This window comes from Sciurus carolinensis, chromosome 5 (genome assembly GCF_902686445.1).
Source record: "Sciurus carolinensis chromosome 5, mSciCar1.2, whole genome shotgun sequence".
Classification (NCBI taxonomy): domain Eukaryota; kingdom Metazoa; phylum Chordata; class Mammalia; order Rodentia; family Sciuridae; genus Sciurus; species Sciurus carolinensis.
In genome coordinates this window covers 92,195,167-92,212,075 of record NC_062217.1, presented here as the reverse complement: position 1 = coordinate 92,212,075, position 16,909 = coordinate 92,195,167, and positions in this window count along the sequence as shown.

Here is a 16,909-nt window from a genome sequence, read left to right as displayed (position 1 = left end):
GTAGTGAGACCAAAATGCAAATAACCAACCTCCACCTTGTGTGGTTGAAACCTGGGGTGGAGAACACCATGGAAGCCCTTGGTTTTCTGAAGGGAGGTTGGTTTTGATTGTTTATTTGTTTTGGTACTGCAGATTGAATACAGGGTTGCTTCACCTCTGAGCTACCTCCCCAGCCCTATTTATTTATTTACTTATTTATTTACATACTGGGGACTGAACCAAGGGGCACTTAACCACTGATCCACAACCCCAGTGCCTTTTTTATTTTATTTGAGTTGCTGAGGGCCTCACTATGTGGCTGAGGCTGGCTTTGAGCTTGCTATCTTCCTGTCATAGCCTCCAGAGTTACTGGGATTAGTTTTATCCCAAAGACAGAAAAATGGATAGAACTGATGCTAACAAGTGACATTATCTGATTTTAATTTCCCAATTAATACTATGGAAAGCTGCATTGATAATAGTTCTGATAAGACCATAATGATTAAGAGGACTACTGAAAAACAAAAAGGAGACAGTTGGGGTAAAATGGAGTTTGTTTTTTTCATATGAGAGTCACATTTTGGCAGATGAGCAAGAAGTCAGGTCTTAGTATGGATACATCACCATGGAAACTCCAGAGTAGTTTGCAGCTGGACAGAGAGAAAGCTGCAGGGATACCTGGCCTCAGGTGGGGGGAGGGTTATATTCAGGGTTTTTCTAGAACACAAGACTGTGAGATTGAGAGGTTCAAAAGATGTAGTAACCTGGGCAACACATGGTCAGCATTGGTCCTGTGTGCCTTCCTCAGGCTTGGCAAATATGGTGGAAGGCATTTCTAACACATCACAGTTCAGATTTTCTTTCTCTCCCAGCCAAGCATTGTTGAGAAAGAGTACCACATGTCTCAGCTGGATGTAAATCAGATGCAAGGTGGTTGACAGGAGATTTTGGTCCAAATAATAGGTTAGACCTTTTCAGGCTCCATAAAAAGAGTCATAAAGATCAGTCTACAAAAACCTGAATTCCATTTTCCATTAAAAGAAATTTGAAATCAGTTAGTCCTGTCAACTTCATTTTATTGGTGGACAGATGGGGAGGGAAGTGGGTCATATCTCATTCCTTCAGTGGATTAGAGAATCTGAGAGCCATAGACTCACTTGGCTAAAGGGGATGTTGGAGGTCAGTTTGCCTGCCCTGTCTTCAGGAACTTGAAATAAATCTTCATCAGCAACATTACAAGAAAAAAATTCCTTCAATGACCTCAGTAGGAGTCAGGCAGGTTCAGCTAATGTTTGGGGACCACTTTGGAGATGTAGAGGAAATGAAATGGGCCCTCAGGGTAGCAATGGAAAATAAGGCCTTCTATAATGTCAATGAGGAAAAAGTGATCTTGGCAATTAGGTCCCTCTCTGTAAGCTGAATTACATGTAGGTTAAGAGCCATGGAGTGGGCAGTGGGGGGCAGGTAGACAAAAACAAAACACAATAAAACAAAAAATTCTGTAAAAGGAAAATTAGTTAAAACAGAAAAATAGGAATTGTAGTGCAGTTAATATTATACTCCACTCCTCATATCCACATTAGTGAGAGGGAATATTGGAGATAATATATCATATATATTAAACAAAGCCTATTAAATACTTGCACATTTAGCACTCATTAAATCCAGGCTGTGTTTAATAAAGCTGACTCAGAAGAGGTAAGTGACATGCCCAAGTTCACAGAGTTAGGATGAAGAGTATCATGGGAAACAGTGTTCCCTGTGGTATAATTTCTTCCACAATAGGAGCCTTCTTTTTATTGAGAAGGTGCTTTGTGAATTTTGGGAAGTGAAATGTATATAAGATAAAATTTGTTGTTTTGGCCGATTTTAAGTATACAATCCATTACTTACACTAGCAGTCTTGTGCGCCTATCAGCACTTTTCCAAAATTTTTCATGAGCCAGAACCAGAAATTCTGTGATCATTAAGCATTAAGGTGTAAAGTTAGGTTACTGATTTGAGATCTTTCTCTTTTGTTTGATTGATGCTCTGCCACTGAACTTCATACCTGACCCTATCTTTTGTGTTCATGTAGCATTTGCCATGATGAATTTTCCTCTGAGCACTGATTTTATTGCATCCTATTAAGTTTTGGTATGTGGTAATTTTATTTTAATTTGTCTCTAAATATTTTCTAATTTCCTTTGTGATACCCTTTCAGACCTATTGGTTGTTTAATAGTGTGATAATTTCTACATATTTGTGACTCTTTCACTTTTCCTTCTGTTATTAATTTATAGCTTTATTCCATTGTGGTGACAGAATATACTTTGTATGATTGGAATGTTTTAAAATGTATTAAGACTTCTTTTGTAAGTCTAACATGTAACCTGTAGTGGAGAACATTCTATGTATATTTGAGAAAACAAGAATGTTCCTACTGTCGAATAGAATTTTTTAATGTCTATTAGAACTAATTGATTTATGTCATTCAACTCCTTCATTTTGTCACTGATCTGTTTAGTTATTCTACCTATTATTGAAAGTGTGGTATTGAAACTTCTAATGATTATTATAAACTATTACTTTTATCAATTCTTTCAATGTTAGCTTCATACATTTGGGGGTTGTACTTTTGGTGTATAAATATCTACAATATTTTAAATTATTTGTGAATTGACCCTTTTATCAATATGCAATGTCCTTTGTCACTGGCAACATTTTAAATTAAAATCTATATTTTCTCATATGAAGTATAGCCAATCAGCTCTCTTTGGGTTACTATTTTCATGAGATACCTCTTTTCAGTCTTTTGCTTTAACTATTCATGGATTTAGATATGAAGTGAGTATTTTATAGATGCTTATAGATGGCACATAGTTGTATCACTTTTTAAAAATCCATGTTGCTAGTCTCAGCCCTTTTGTTGAAGAATTTAATCCATTCACATTTACTAATAAAGGACTTCTGCTATTTATTTGTTGTTATTGTGTCACACCTTCATTTGTCACTCATTTCCTCAATTATTACCTTACTTTGCATCTAGTTAACTTTTATAATGAACACCTTTGATTGGTCACCCTTTCATTTTCTTTTGTGTACACTCATTAGACATTTTATTTTGCCACCATGGGGATTACACTTAACATCCTTAATTTATAATGATCTACTTAAAATTGATACCAACTTAACTTTTTTTTTCTTTTTTTTATTGTAAACAAATGGGATACATGTGTTTCTCTGTTTGTACATAGAGTAAAGGCATACCATTTGTGTGATCATAAATTTACATAGGGTAATGTTGGTTGATTCATTCTGTTATTTTTCCCCTTCCCCCCACCTCTCCCATCCCTCTTTTCCCTCTATACAGTCCTTCCTTCCCCCATTCTTGCCCCCCTCCCTAATCCTCACTCTAACACTAAAACTAACCCCTCCCACACCCCATTATGTATCATCATCCACTTATCAGCGAGATCATTCTTCCTTTGGTTTTTTGAGATTGGCTTATCTCACTTAGCATGATATTCTCCAATTTCGTCCATTTGCCTACAAATGCCATAATTTTATCATTCTTTGTGGCTGAGTAATATTCCATTGTATATATATGCCACAGTTTCTTTATCCATTCATCAACTGAAGGGCATCTAGGTTGGTTCCACAATCTGGCTATGGTGAATTGAGCAGCAATGAACATTGATGTGGCTGTATCTCTGTAATATGCTGATTTTAAGTCCTTTGGGTATAGGCCAAGGAGTGGGATAGCTGGGTCAAATGGTAGTTCCATTCCAAGTTTTCTAAGGAATCTCCATACTGCCTTCCAGAGTGGCTGCACTAATTTGCAACCCCACCAGCAATGTATGAGTGTACCTTTTTCCCCACATCCTCACCAAAACCTGTTGTTGCTTGTATTCTTGATAATCGCCATTCTGATTGGGGTGAGATGGAATCTTAGGGTGGTTTTGATTTGCATTTCTCTTATTACTAGAGATGTTGAACATTTTTCCATATGTTTGTTGATTGTTTGTAGGTCTTCTTCTGTGAAGTGTCTGTTCATTTCCTTAGAACATTTGTCGATTGGGTTATTTGTAGTCTTGGTGTTGAGTTTTTGAGTTCTTTATAGATTCTGGAAATTAGTGCTCTATCTGAAGTATGATTGGCAAAGATTTTCTCCCACTCTGTAGGCTCTTTCTTCGCATTGCTGATAGTTTCCTTTGCTGAGAGAAAGCTTTTTAGTTTGAATCTATCCCAGTTGTTGATTCTTGCTTTTATTTCTTGTGCTATGGGAGTCTTGTTGAGGAAGTCTGGTCCTAAGCCGACATGTTGAAGATCTGGACCTACTTTTTCTTCTATAAGATGCAGGGTCTCTGGTCTGATTCCGAGGTCCTTAATTCATTTTGAGTTTAGTTTTGTGCACGGTGAGAGATATGGGTTTAGTTTCATTTTGTTGCATATGGATTTCCAATTTTCCCACCACCATTTGTTGAAGAGGCTATCTTTTCTCCATTGCATATTTTTGGCCCCTTTGTCTAGTATGAGAAAATTATATTTATTTGGGTTTGTGTCCGTGTCCTCTATTCTGTACCATTGATCTACCTGTCTGTTTTGGTACCAATACCATGCCGTTTTTGTTACTATTGCTTTGTAGTACAGTTGAAGTTCTGGTATTGCAATACCCCCGGCTTCGTTTTTCCTGCGAAGGATTGCTTTAGCAATTCTGGGTTTCTTATTCTTCCAGATGAATTTCATGATTGCTTGTTCTACTTCTGTAAGGTACATCGTTGGAATTTTAATTGGAATTGCATTGAATCTCTATAGCACTTTTGGTAGTATGGCCATTTTGACAATATTAATTCTGTCTATCCAGGAACATGGGAGATCTTTCCATCTTCTAAGTTGTTCTTTAATTTCTTTCTTTAGTGTTCTGTAGTTCTCATTGTAGAGGTCTTTCACCTCTTTTGTGAGATTGATTCCCAAGTATTTTATTTTTTTCAAGGCTATTGTGAATGGGGTAGTTTTCCTAACTTCTCTTTCTGAAGATTCATCACTTATGTATAAAAATGCATTGGATTTATGAGCATTGATCTTATATCCCGCTACTTTACTAAATTTATTTATGAGTTCTAAGAGTTTTCTGGTGGAATTTCCTGGTTCCTCTAAGTATATAATCATATCATCAGCAAATAGGGATAGTTTGAGTTCTTCTTTTCCAATTCGTATCCCTTTAATTTCTTTGGTCTGTCTAATTGCTCTGGCTAGAGTGTCAAGGACAATATTGAATAGGAATGGTGAGAGAGGGCATCCCTGCCTTGTTCCAGATTTTAGGTGGAATGCTTTCAGTTTTTCACCATTTAGAATGATATTAGCCATGGGCTTAGCATAGATGGCCTTTACAATGTTAAGGAATGTTCCCACTATCCCTATTTTTTCTAGTGTTTTGAGCATGAAGGGGTGCTGTATTTTATCGAATGCTTTTTCTGCATCTATTGAAATAATCATGTGATTCTTGACTTTAAGTCTGTTGATATGGTGAATGACATTTATTGATTTCCTGATGTTGAACCAACCTTGCATCCCTGGGATGAAACCCACTTGATCATGGTGCACTATCTTTTTAATATGTTTTTGTATGCGATTTGCTAAAATTTTGTTGAGAATTTTTGCGTCGATGTTCATTAAGGATATTGGTCTGAAATTTTCTTTCCTCAATGTGTCTCTGTCTGGTTTAGGTATCTGGGTGATATTGGCTTCGTAGAATGAGTTTGGGAGGGTTCCCTCCTCTTCTATTTCATGGAATACTTTGAAAAGTATTGGAATGAGCTCTTCTTTAAAGGTTTTGTAGAACTCGGCTGAGAAACCATCAGGTCCTGGACTTTTCTTTGTTGGTAAGCTTTTGATGACTTCTTCTATTTCATTACTTGAAATTGGTCTATTTAAATTGTGTATGTCCTCCTCGTTTAGTTTAGGCAATTCATAGGTCTCTAGAAACTTGTTGATATCTTCGAAATTTTCTATTTTGTTGGAGTATAGATTTTCAAAATAGCTTCTAATTATGTTTTGTATTTCAATCGTGTCTGTTGTGATATTTCCTTGTTCATTCCAAATTTTGGTGATTTGGGTTTTCTCTCGCCTTCTCTTTGTTAGTGTGGCTAAAGGTTTATCAATTTTGTTTATTTTTTCGAAGATCCAACTATTTATTTTGTCAATTTTTTGTATTGTTTCTTTTGTTTCAATTTCATTGATTTCAGCTCTGAGTTTAACTATTTCCTGTCTTCTACTACTTTTGGTGTTGGTCTGTTCTTCTTTTTCTAGGGCTTTGAGCTATAGTGTTAGGTTGTTTATTTGTTGAGTTTTGCTTCTTTTATTGAATGCGCTCCATGAAATAAATTTTCCTCTAAGTACTGCTTTCATAGTGTCCCAGAGATTTTGATATGATGTTTCATTGTTCTCATTTACCTCTAAGAATTTTTTAATTTCCTTCCTAATATCTTCTGTTATCCATTCATCATATAATAGCATATTGTTTAATCTCCAGGTGTTGGAGTAATTTCTGTTTTTTACTCTTTCATTTATTTCTAGTTTCAATCCATTATGATCTGATAAAATACAAGGAAGTGTCTCTATCTTCTTGTATTTGCTAACATTAGCTTTGTGGCATAATATATGGTCTGTTTTAGAGAAGGATCCATGTGCTGCTGAGAAGAAAGTGTATTCACTCTTCGTTGGATGGTATATTCTATAAATGTCTGTTAAGTCTAAATTATTGATTGTGTTATTGAGATCTATGGTTTCTTTGTTCCATTTTTGTTTGGAAGATCTGTCCAGTGGTGAGAGAGGCATGTTAAAATCACCTAGTATTATTGTATTGTGGTCTATTTGGTTTCTGAGATTGAGAAGGATTTGTTTGACATACATGGGTGAGCCACTGTTTGGGGCATAGATATTTATGATTGTTATGTCTTGCTGATTTATGGTTCCCTTAAGCAGTATGAAATGTCCTTCTTTATCCCTTCTGATTAACTTTGGCTTGAAGTCCACTTTATCTGAAATGAGGATGGATACCCCAGCTTTTTTGCTGGGTCCATGTGCATGGTAAGTTTTTTCCCATCCTTTCACCTTTAGTCTTTGGGTATCTCTTTCTAAGAGATGAGTCTCTTGCAGGCAACATATTGTTGGATCTTTCTTTTTTATCCAATCTGCCAGTCTATGTCTTTTGATTGATGAATTCAGGCCATTAATATTCAGGGTTATTATTGAGATAAGATTTGTATTCCCAGTCATTTGACTCATTTTATTCATTTATTTGTTTATTTTTGACACAACTTGATTCCTCTTTATTTGAGAGTTCCTTTAGGATATCTCCTTCCTTTGCTGATTTGCTTCTTTGTTTTTCATCTCTTCTTCATGGAATATTTTGCTGAGAATGTTTTGTAAGGCTGGCTTTCTTTTTGTATATTGTTTTAGCTTTTGTTTATCATGGAAGGATTTTATTTCGTCGTCAAATCTGAAGGTAAGTTTTGTTGGGTATAAGATTCTTGGTTGGCACCCATTTTCTTTTAGGGCTTGAAAAATGTTATTCCAGGCCCTTCTAGCTTTTAAGTTCTGGATTGAAAAATCTGCTGATATCCGTATTGGTTTCCCCCTGAATGTAATTTGGTTCTTTTCTCTCACGACCTTTAAGATTCTGTCTTTATTTTGTATGTTAGGTATTTTCATTATAATGTGCCTTGGTGTGGGTCTGTTGTAATTTTGTGTATTTGGAGTTCTATAAGCCTCTTGAACTTGATTTTCCATTTCGTTCTTCAGATTTGGGAAATTTTCTGAAATTATCTCATGAATAGGTTGTTCATTCCTTTGGTTTGTTTCTCTAAGCCTTCCTCAATCCCAATAATTCTCAAATTTGGCCTTCTCATGATATCCCATAGTTCTTGGAGATTCTGTTCATGATTTCTTACCATCTTCTCTTTTTGTTCGACTTTGTTTTCGAGGTTAAATATTTTGTCTTCAATATCTGAGGTTCTGTCTTCCAGGTGTTCTATCCTATTGGTTGTGCTTTCTATGGAGTTCTTAATTTGGTTTATTGTTTCCTTCATTTCAAGGATTTCTGTTTGTTTTTTTTTCAATATCTCTAACTCTTTATTGAAATGGTCTTTTGCTTCCTGTATTTGCTCTTTTAACTGTCGATTGGTGCGTTCATTCAATGCCTGCATTTGCTCTTTCATTTCATCGTTTGCTTCTCTTATCATGTTGATTATGTACATTCTGAACTCCCTTTCTGACATTTCTTCTGCCATGCTGTCATTGGATTTTATTGATGTAACATCCAGATTTGTTTGAGGCATTTTCTTCCCTTGTTTTCTCATGTTGTTCAGGTGTCAGTGGACTGCAGAGATGTTGCAGATTTCCTCTATTGACTTATAATGTCCCTGAAGATTGCTAGTATATCCCTTCTTATCCTTCAGTAGTCTGAAGTCTTAGAGGAAGTTGATATTGCCGTGTTCCCCTAGGAAGCTGCCTCTCTAGGGGTGGTGGTCTTCAGGTGGGGTATATTCCCTGCTAGTGGGCAGAGGTGCCTCTACTTGTTGACCAATGGTCATCCAAAGGGGAAGTAGACTGCGGGCTGAGGCAAGGCCTGTTTGGGCCTATGTCTCTGGTTTTACCGTCCTTGTAGGAAAACCTCACCCGGCGGGGAAGACTCACCAGGTGGGGAGGTCTCACTAGTCAGTTCCCCTCCTAGAGGTTCCCCTCAGACCACAACTACCGCCTGGGCAGGGCAGCCTTCCCAGGCAACGTTCCCAGGGGCCTGGACCTATCTCCTGGGCCTGGGAGCCCTGCCCTTTGCAGACGAGTCTCCTTAGGTAGCCCCTCCTCAGAGAAGCTGCCCACAGTCCTGAAACCTTCACTCTGCCCCTCAACTTGTCTCTGTGTAGCTCTTTCACCAAAAGGTGCCTAGGTCCCCAGACCGGACCGTGCTTTGCACCTAATCGCCTGGCTATGTGACTCCTCCTCTGAGCAGTCACTTGGAGCCTTGTACATATGCTCCAAGCCCCAGTGACCTGCCATTCATCTCTTCCTCCAGGCAGTCACCCGGTGTTCTGTGTGGGCGCTTGGAGACCAAGCAACTCACTGCACACCTCCACCTCCTCAGGACAGCCCCCTCCCCGTTGTTCAGGTGGTTGCTGAGTCCAAATAGCTCGCTGCCCAACTCTTTCTCTAGCAGCCGCCGGAGCCCCGGCAGATTGCTCCAAAACCAAGTGGTGTGCTGCGCGGCCTCCTCTGCAAAGTTCCCCGCTTTCCGAATTCACTGCTCCAGCGGGGGGAGGGGTGTCTTGCCGCCTGGGCAAGGCAGCCTTCCCAGGCAACGTTCCCAGGGGCCCGGACCTACCTCCTGGGCCTGGGAGCCTCACCCTTCACAGACGAGTCTCCTTAGGTTGTCCCTCCTTAGAGAAGCTGCCCGCAGTTCTGGAACCTTCACTCCGCTGTTTTTTCGCTGTCTGTGTTTACCGCTCCAGCGGGGGGAGGGGCGTCTCGACGAGCCACTCTACTTCACAAAGTTCCCTGGGTTCTGGGGCTACCGCCCCATCCGGGTCGGCTCCCCAATGGGAGAAACTCATCCGGCGGCTTTGAGTTGGTCTCAAGTCACTCACTATCTCCTCTTTTGAATCTTGAGTCCTGGAGCAACATGAAATGCAGCCGCCCTCTAGTCCACCATCTTGAAAACCTGTCCCAACTTAACTTTAATAGCATAAAAATTCTGCTATATGTCTTTGTCCTCTTGCTTTATGTTACTATTGTCACAAATTACATTTTTAGAATACGTGTGTCCAATAATTTAGCTACATACTTTTGTGTATTCATATTTAAATCATGTATTAAATACAAAGTTTTACAGTTACCAAATAACGTTAATACTAGCTTTTATAAATTGTCCATGTAGTAAACTTTACTGGAGATTTCTATTTCTTCATACAGGTTTGAGTTATTGTCTAGTGCCCTTTTTCATAATCTTCTCTTTGAAGGAATCTCATTAGTATTTTTATAAGGCAAGTTCTCTTGGTCATAGCCTTCCTTAGTTTCCCCTTTTCTCAGAGCATCTTAATTTCTCCTTCAGTTGTGGAGGATAGTTTTGCCAGATGTAATATTCTTGATTATAAGATTTTTATTTCAGCATTTTAAATAAGTCATCCCACTTCTTCTGGTATCCATGTTTTCTGATGAAGAAAAGTTTGTTAAGCTTATTAATGATCCATGTATAAGAAAAGTCACTTCTGTCTGGTTGATTTCAAAATTCTATTTGTTTCTTGGCTTTTGATAATTTGATAATGATATATCTCATAATGGATCACTTTAATTTTATTCTACTTGTAATTCATTAAAATTTTTGGATTTGTATATTCATGCATTTCATCACATCTAGAAAGCTTTTATCTATTATTTGTTCAAATTTTTTTTTTCTGTCCCTGTTGCTCTTCTCTTGGAGCTTCATAATGCACATTTTGTTCCTACATTTCTTGATGGCATCCTACAAATTACTTAGATTCTGTTCATTTTCTTTATTATCTTTCCTTTTTTATTCTTTGCATTCAATATTTTCAGTTGTCCTGCCTTCAAGTTTATCGATTATTTTCTCTACCAACTCAAACCTTCTCTTGAACTCCTTTAGTGAATATTTTATTTTAATAATACTTTCAGCCCCTGAATATATAGTAGTTGTTCTAAAGCCTTTGATTAATAGGCCCAGATATTGGACAGTTTGTGTTTTTATTTTATTTTTTGGCACGAATCATACCCTCTTGTTTCTTTGCATGACTTGTGATTTTTGATGAAGAGTGAATATTTGAATATTATATGATATTTTTCCAGGAAATAATATTCATTTCTTTGGACTTGGCTTCCTTTATGTTATTATTTTTATTATACTGATGAAAGTATTAGTAGTCCATTTGTTCAGTGACTCTCCAAAACTACTTTTGCAAAGAATATTTCCCTTGCTACATGTAGTCACTAAAGTCTGTATTCCTTAATTTATTTTTACTTTGAATTTTAACACAGATTTTCTTAAATGTAACAAGCTAAAACAAACTAGATTCTCCCACAATTTTCTTTGAAAATTTTCCTGTGCCAGACAATTCCTTTTACATTTTGCCAAGCTTACTTCAAGCCTAGGGATTGACCTGAGGTGAAAACTCAGGGTTACCTCTCTTCTTGCCCTGCGGGTATGTGTGACTTTTGAAATCCCCTGCATATATAGCTGATTATGTATGCCTTAATTCTCCACAGAAATTTTCCCCAGCTTTTTATCCTAGGACTTGGGTAATCTATTTCATATTTCAACCCTAATATTCTGCTATAGGTGTCTGAGGATTATTAACTTGGCTTGTACTGTTTTCTAGCAGTACCTATTACTTTTTCAACCCAAGTTCTAAGTTAGGAAAACAGATGAACACCTTTCATAATATTTCAGGTAGCTCCTTGTCAGGTCAGAGTAAACATATACAATAGTTTCTGAGCAAGGTCTGCTCTCCTCCCCTTGGAAACAAAGCTCACTGTCATGTGGAGAGGGGATAGAGAAAAGGCAAGTGAAAATGTCACAGAGTTTTTTCTCTTATTTGAAGTTATTTTTTTCTTTAGTCAGTCTTTTTTTGGTTGCTGGAAATCTTACTGTTTTTCAGAGTTCTGACAAAGTTGGTTATGAAAGCTTCTGCTTGATTTTTAAAATTCTTTTTTGTAGGGGAGATGAGGGTAGATATGCTTACTCCGCTATTTTGCCAATGTGACTTCTTTAGAAGGTATTTGAATCAGATATTTTAGCATAGGGTTCTCTGCACATTCTGAAAATCTCTACTTTTCAATCCAAGGAAATCAGTTCCAAGGATTTTGTTTGCTTCTCTTGTACTTGGAAGTTTTACAAAAATTTGATATTATCTGATATTAAATGCCACCACATGAAAAATCATTTCCATGTCAAGATTTTGCATAGTATTTGAGAACTCAGATTGATTTTTGCATTTTAACTATGTTTCCCTTGCATCCAGTACTTTACTCTGTCGTCCTATGCATCCCTGACATCTTTCCAGGAAGACTATAAGTGTTACAGTTCCTTCTTCAGTGTAAATCACTTTATAGGCATAATGTCATTTCCTTATAAAAATCACTTCCACTTGTGGAATTTCTGGGGTAATTATTTCAATAATTATATTTTTACTATACATAGAGAGGGTGACACCAGTTAGCAAGGATTGTGCCTAATTTTTTCCTCAAAGAACAATATACAGTCACATACTCCAAAGCCACAGATAAGATAGCTAAAACTGGAGGTCCTTACTGGCAAAATAAGATTCAATGACAAATAAACAATAATGATATGTTTAAAAACATGAAACAAAAGCAATCATACTATGTTTACAAAGACTCATAATAAAACCAACTTAAAAAAATCTTCTTACTGCTGTCATCCTCTAAATCATCTCTTGAAAGATAGTAACCCCCTAAAATTTCATTTCTTATCTAAATGCATTCTCTAAACCCCCTCAAAAAGACTCTTAAATCCAGTCTAAATGAGTTTCTATTCAGTCCCAACTCCATACTCTCTCCATCTTCTCTCTCAAAGTCTCTTCCATTGTAACATATACTCCCACCCCGTCACTCTGCCTAACTTAGGTTCCTTAGGTCAAATGGGAAGCCAGCAAGTTCTCCATAGAAGTCCAATGGAAGAGAGATAGATGGGCAGGCTGTGACCATGTATACTCCAACAATATTTATCCCCTCCCACAGAGACTTGGTCTAATTTTGAACTAGCTCTGCACTTACATCTTCAAAGAGTCTCTAGACCCATCTGCCTGGTGACAGGCTTGGTTGTAGTCATGTATGTCCTCAAAGTCAACCATCAAACTGTAACTGCAGGAATTCTCTGTTCTTGTTTCTATTGTTATTCCTGATAAGAATATAGAAATTTCTTCTCACATAGCACATACTCAGGATTCCATTTTATATAGTTTCATATAAATACAACATAATGTCTTGTTTGTCAAAATAAAGGAACAATTCCTGAACTTGTCTTCTGGTAGGGAACACACATTGTGGGAACAATATTTAACTACAATTGCTATCAACTCATTGAGTTTGAACAACAAGAAACTAATTCACTTTCACATCATTTTACTTTAAGCTTCTGTGAAGGTGCTGAAAGAGGATTATTAGCCGGTAGTTAAAATGACACAATGAGAATGAATTATCATGTTAAGTTTGCATCTCTTCCACCTGCTCTTGGAGAACCTCATTAATAAGTTTCCCTAGAGGATACAATAGCAGAAAAATGTTATTATTCCAAGAATTATACCAATTTTAAATGCCAAATGCATTCTTTCCTTACAACCTTTAAAACCTATTATCTATGAGAACAGAAATTTATTTTGTCTCTCTGGACTCTTTTTAACCCAATAATAAATCCAGCAATTGTATAGTTGGTGTATATGGTCAGGACTGAGATTAGATACAGAGGACATAAGTCTTTAATACGTGTCCTAGAAACCATGTCATGACTCCATAGCCTTCCACAGAATAGACAGAGCTGCTTTGTAATATAGGCATACAGTAATAACTAGGAACCTGCTGGGAAGAGGAAATCTCAAAGGGTTCAGTTATAAGTTACTCCTCCATTGAATTACTTTCTCAGGTTTCTTTCAGTCATTGTCTCTTTATTTTCAAAAGATGAAAAATTCTCCTGGATCTACCTATCTCATGACAATGATGATTAAAGGAACAGACCTTGGAAAATCTTGAGATGTTTTAATCTGCCCTACAAGTGCACATATTATTCATATAAAGACTTTGTTCAAAACCCTGCTACTCAGATACTAGAGAAAATAATACTTATTTGCCAGGGTAAGACATTTTCAAACACATTATCTCTTGCAAAACTGTGCTGTGAAGAGCTCTAAAAACACATTCCTGGTGAAACAATCATGTCAAAGGCATTTAAAAACAACCATTTAAAGGTTCTTGAAATTGTTCTTAGGCAGACAGAAAGGGAAGAAACACAGATTCAAGCTGATCTACTTATAATAGTGAGCATCTGTGGCCTATGAACCATGGAGCCTACCCTCTTGCCTTTCCCTATCTCTATTCTCTATAGAAAGCTATAGCCAAGAAGTTAGAGTTCCCTCTTTCCCAGATCCCAGTCAGGGGCCACAGTATTTCCTTGAAAAGAGTAAGTTTCCAGTATTTTCCATCACCAAACCTGTTCCCTCCAGCTTGTGTTAGAGGACAAACTCTATATGAGTATAACTGAGAGGTTGAGAGTCCTTTTTCCATCAAGACTCTCCATTCATAGGATGGAGACTCTATTCTAGCTAGAGAAATCCAAGAACATTGTGTACCCATATTACCCTTACCCCAGATATCTCATAGGCAAAGGCTCCACACTGGGATAAACAAATTGAGAACACTCTAGACTACAACCCAACACCCCACCTGTAAGGCAGGGTGTCACTCAGTGAGAACACTGTGCTTACTCAGAGCTCCAAAATATCTATGACTCGTAAATTTTTTTTTCTGGGGATGGGAAAGATACATGAAAACAAACTTCTGAAACTTTTCTCAGAGGAGCTTAAAACATTTGAAACTGTTAGGGGAAGTTGAGACAATTAAACAGAGACTGATAGTCCCTTCCAAACCATACAAGAACTAACTTATCAGAGAAAACAAAACAAAACAAACAAACAAAAAAAAAAAAAAAAGGTAGAGAAGAGAAGACTTCCAAGAGTCAAAAGAAACCTTAAAAACTACTGCTGTAAAGGGATCCAAAATAATTGGATCAGGCTTTGGAACAGTTTATGCCCCATGTCTTTGTGGAAAACAGTAGAGAAATTAGCCTATTACTAGTGATAGCTAACTGCTAGGTATAACATGTACAGAGGCAGAAAACTTAACAGGGAGAACAGGAAATAAAGACAGGAACTCTGATCAAATGTCTATCATCCCAGAGTGTATATGCCCAAATTTCTACCCTCTGAGAAAGGACATCAGCAATTTCACACTGTGCAGAGAACAGACCTCACTTAAATAGCCAGCCAAGTACTAAACAAATAAGTAATGAAGTCCTGGAAAGGATATATGGGGGTTTGTTATCAGCATCCACATGGCTTCAATGGTAAAATCAGCCAAGCACTAAAAGGAGAAATATTGTTTTGTTTTTTTCCTAAGGTTGCTCTCCTTCTGCCTATCAAAGTTTAAGTGCAAGACTCAAAAGGATCAAACTGTTTTCAAGTAGCTTGAATTGTGTCCCAGAACATAACTCAAAAATAAAGAAATACAAAAACAAAATGCAAAACAAAACCTAACCTCCAACAAGATGAAATTTACAGTAAGAATCCAATAAAAAAAATTATCAGGAATACAAAGAAGCAGGAAAATATAACCCATAATGAGGAAAAATAAGTAAGAGAAACAAACCTAGATATACCACAGGTGATAAAATTGGCAGACAAATACATTAAAATAGTAATTATAATTATGCTCCATATAAAGCATGAGCATGTTAGAAAAAGATACATATATTTTTTAAAGATCCAAGTTGAACTTCTCAAGATGAAAAACGCAATATTTGAGCTGAAAACTCAAAAAACCAAAGGACGAATGATCTCGCTGATAAGCAGATGATGACACATAATGGGGGGTGGGAGGGGTTAGTGTTAGGGTTAGGTAAGGGTTAGGGTTAGGGTTAGGGTTAGGGAGGGGGCAAGAATGGAGGAAGGAAGGACTGTATAGAGGGAAAAGAGGGGTGGGAGGGGTAGGAGGGAAGGGAAAAAATAACAGAATGAATCAAACAACATTACCCTATGTAAATTTATGATTACACAAATGGTATGCCTTTACGCCATGTACAAACAGAGAAACAACATGTATCCCATTTGTTTACAATAAAAAATAAATAAATAAATAAATAAATAAATAAATAAACTAGGAACCAGAAACAAACAAAAAAAAAAAGAACACTCGGACTTTTAAAAAGCAATTGTAATTACATAAGGAAAAGAATAAATGGACAGAAATAATGAAAAAGGAGAGCTTAAGATACCATTGTAGTACATGAATAAACAAATTATCACTATAGAAATTTAAAACACAATATCAAGCTTGAGAGTCCATGAGAGCAGACTGGACATAGTAGAAGACTATGAGTAGTGGACTCAGAGAAACTAAAAACATCCAAAACTGAAAACACAGAAGGAAGAAAACATTCAAACTGAAACACAGAAAAAAATGTTGGAAATACAGAACAGAGTATAAGTAACATTAGTAATCTTCCAGATGATCTAATGTGTGTTTAATTAGAATACAGAAGGAGAGAATGAATGGGCAAAAACAAGGAGCAATGGCACAAAATTTTCAAAATTTTATGTAAGATATCAAACTTCAGATTCAAACTATTGAACAAAGTTTAGGCAGTTTTTAGAAAGGTGAATTATAGTCAGATTTCTGAAACCACAGATGCAGAAAATAAAAATTTTAAGTAGACAGGAGAAGGGGTACATTCACCACCTACAAAGAGCCAATACCAAGATTGAAAAATGACTCTTCAAGCAAATGTATTTAAATCATAAAAAAATGGAATGAGGTCTTTAAAAGAATACAGGGTGTATGTGTGTGTCCAGGGGTGACCACCATCAACTAAGAGATTTATACCCATGAAAATATACTCCAAAAATAAAGAAGAGGTAAAAATACTTTCCTGCGAACAAAATCTAGAAAAATTTTATGATGTGAAATCTTTACTAAAGAAAATACTAAAGGAAATTCTTCAGTCTAGAGGAAAATCATTCCAGATGATTTTATTTTAATCAGATCTGCTAAAAGGAATAAAGAATAACAGAAACAAGAAAAGTGTGGATAAATATGAAAAAATATTGACTAGTTAAAGCAATAATAACAATATCTTGTGGGTTTTGTA